Here is a 3,647-nt window from a genome sequence, read left to right as displayed (position 1 = left end):
ACGCTCCATAAGTGCTGCTTTGTCTGCTTCTGTTTTTATTCTTGCAGATGACGTAGATGAGGCCTTAGATAACTTAGAATGTGCTCTGGAACGCTTTTCCTCTTGACATGAAACATTTGAAACACTGTCTTCGGGATTAATCTCATCAGAAGCCACACTCGAGTTACCAGAAGGTTCTGCAGCATCATTTGAATGCACATATGGATAACCAGCATCAGATAACCAACATTTTACTTTTTCAATGAAATTTGAAAACTCAAAACCTTTTGCATGAAAATATATATTTTGCCGTTCAACTTCATCCTCTGGCAAATTCAGATTCAGAATGGCTTCATGCATATCTTTAGCTTCCTCAAAGCATGTAATGCATTTAGTCAGCTGGGCTTGCACCGACGTCACATTATCAATGGATAACATCAAATCACACATTTTATCCATGCTCCTTTTAACCTGCTTGCATTTCAAAGACCTTTTTTCTTGGCATGTCTTTAAATAAAATGTCAGACCCTTTAGTGTAAACTTTACACTCCTTTTTGAGAGCACAGACGCAGAGTCATTTTCTTTAGCTGCAGCCTCTGACATTTTTCACATCAAATCCTGTTCAATCCTTGAATTTCCACACTTTGGCTTGCAGTACTCACACAAGGATATCTTTTATGGAACGCGGCTCCGCATCAGAGCTTTATGAATGAAAAGAGGCGTGGCTTACCATGCGATAGTAGTATTGCGCAGCACACGCGGGTCGTCCAAACTTCCAAAGCTCCCAATAAACATCCAGTGCAAAGAAACGACAATCCAAACACTCCAATAGTGAAGCCGTTTTCCAATACAGCCCGTTTGTATTCCTTTGCTCACCGATGCTGTTTGAGTAGTTTCGTGAGATGTCCGTCGGCCATTGACTCTCCAAACGAAAAGCGTTTTCCAGCCCAATAATCCTCTTTCATATCATCAATCCAATATCCAAGGTTCCAGAGATTCCATCCGCCAAATCTTCACTTTAGGGTGGGTTTTTTACTTGTTGTAGTGGCTATTTGTCCTCCAGGTGAATTATAACAAAGTAAATAAATAAATCAAAATATTCAACTCAAAGTATCAAACTATAATAATCAAACGGCCACTGAGACACCTAGGGAGTGGATTTACGCAGGATACAGAAAGTCCATTGTCCAGGCAAAAATCAAGTTTCCAATGGTTTATTTTCCTGGCAAACAAACGAACAAAGATCTCTGACGCCTCTCTTGCCCTGGTAAAAAACCATCTGCCCTCCCAGGTGCCTGTCTCACCTGTGTCTGCCAACCCATATATATAATCTCACCTGGTGCGCTCCAGCTACCCAGTACTTTCAAAATAAAACATGGTTAAGTAACAAAATAAACTTAATCAATACTAAATATCATAAACAAATTAAAAGTGTATTCCCAAAACTAGACCACAAAAACTAACTAAATAATAAATGAATTAAATAATACAAAAGTGACAAATGGCTCCTACAATAGCAGTGACCAAAACACCTGCAGAAATACTGCAGGAATGACATAGCAGCAGAACAAGATTTTTTTGGCTTGTAATGAGAAGATAAATCTTGTCCCACTGGCAGATTTTTCTACTTATTTCAAGTGAAAATGTACTTGAAACAGGTGAAAATTGTCAAAAAAGTTATTTTTCTGGTGTTATTTTTCTGGTGATGACTCTAAATGTTGAAATAGCAGTAAAACCACATTCATTGATGAAATGACATAAGGGATGGAAAGGAGGGATGGCAGTTTTACAGGGGGATGATTTGGACCGTTTTTATTTCAGGGGGGAGGTGATTTGGACCGTTTTTATTTCAGGGGGGGGGTGATTTGGTCCGTTTTTATTTCAGTGGGGGATGCCATCCCCCCTCATCTCGAGTACTTTTACTGTGACCACCAAATAATGTGGTTTTCCTGTCCTCCACATCATCTACAACATCTAGATCTAGGTCTCCGTGAAAGTCAGTGTCACGGTGGCTGGACACATCTCATTCATTCTGACGCCAAACAGGCTGCAGGAAGCCACTGTGCATGCTCAGCAGGCTCATCCATATGCATTTATGGTAAAAAAGTGGGCGTGTAGAGGGCGGGATATGAGGCGGATTCAGCTGAGCAACCTTCCAGCTGGACTGTGATTTATAAAGGAACATTGTGTGCAAGTCTGCGTCCACACGGTTTTATTGATCCGGATTTTTTTTTGCGCCCGGCATTTTCGGCTTTTGGGTGTACGTGCACTTTTAGTATGACTCCTACGCACTCCATTTTAAATGAGGCCCCAGGTCTGAAGAATCTACATGCAAGTCATACAAGCTTCCACTGCTGCTTCCACTTAAACTGACTGAAACTTCATCAAAATCGGCCCACCAGGAGTTGAAATATGGATACATAATGCAGGAAATGTGGGCTGCGGTAGCCTCGTCGAGGTGCTCGGACGCCATCTTTCTTTCTTGTTGTTGGTAAGCGGAGGTCAACCGGAAGTGGCTCTTTGTTGAAATGGTTACCTTGGGTACAGCGCCACCTAGCGTCACGGAGTCAGCCATGCTCTGGTTACAGTGGATTATTTTTTATTTATTTATTTAACCTTTATTTAACCAGGCAAGCAATTTAAGAACAAATTTCTTATTTACAAGTGCAGCCTAGGGGGGTAAGGGGAGGGAGCTAAGATGAAAAAACAAAATTATATAAATACACAAAAAGACATTAAAACACAATACAAAATATAAAACGATTAATCAAGTAAAACAGTCAGTATGCATGAAGGAGGACTAAAGGCAAGTGCAGGAGTCGGTTGTACTTAATAAAAGATGAAGTTTGAAGGTGGAGATGGGAGTGAGAACAGAAAGTTTAATTAAAGTTAATTAAAGTTTATTATTCAATCTGATTCAGTCTGATCTCTGAACAGCATGTATAATCAGACAAGTGATCCAATCTTCTGCATGTCATTATCTGATCAGATCTGCAACCAGGTTGAATCGCTGCATGTAACCGTACTGAATAAATGTTTCCATGACAACAACCAACTGGTACAGATTTTTTACGGTTACAGCAGGTAGGAAAAAGTAGCTGTTAAAGTTTATTTTTTATTTTCATTAACAATTAATTTGGCGTGTTGAGGGTAAACGTTAATCTCCGGGGAGGAGCTAACGTTAGCGGGGAGGAGCTAACATTAGCGGGGAGGAGCTAACGTTAGCGGGGAGGAGCTAACATTAGCGGGGAGGAGCTAACGTTAGCGGGGAGGAGCTAACGTAAGCGGGGAGGAGCTAACGTTAGCGGGGAGGAGCTAACGATGGATGGATGGATGGAGGAGTTCCTGTCTCCGACATGCGGAGCTACATCTGGAGAGATGGACTATTGTTTTACACAGTGGGATATTTTTACTGGATAATATGTATTTCTGATTAATTAAAAACTACATTAAATAGATTGTGTATTCCTCTTTCATATTTACATTATTGGTAACCGTTTTATAAAAGTAATACATCACTTGGCGTCTGGCCGGAGACGCCCCTCAGCTGTGATATAATGAGCGTATACCACGGCCTGTCGGGATGCAATGCTTTAATACATATAATATAGATTAAATATTAAAATGATCTCTCCCACTCTGTTAAAAACGTCTTGTGTTTACCTTCA

This window comes from Cololabis saira, chromosome 24, assembly GCF_033807715.1.
Source record: "Cololabis saira isolate AMF1-May2022 chromosome 24, fColSai1.1, whole genome shotgun sequence".
Lineage (NCBI taxonomy): Eukaryota > Metazoa > Chordata > Actinopteri > Beloniformes > Belonidae > Cololabis > Cololabis saira.
This window is presented reverse-complemented; position numbering follows the sequence as displayed.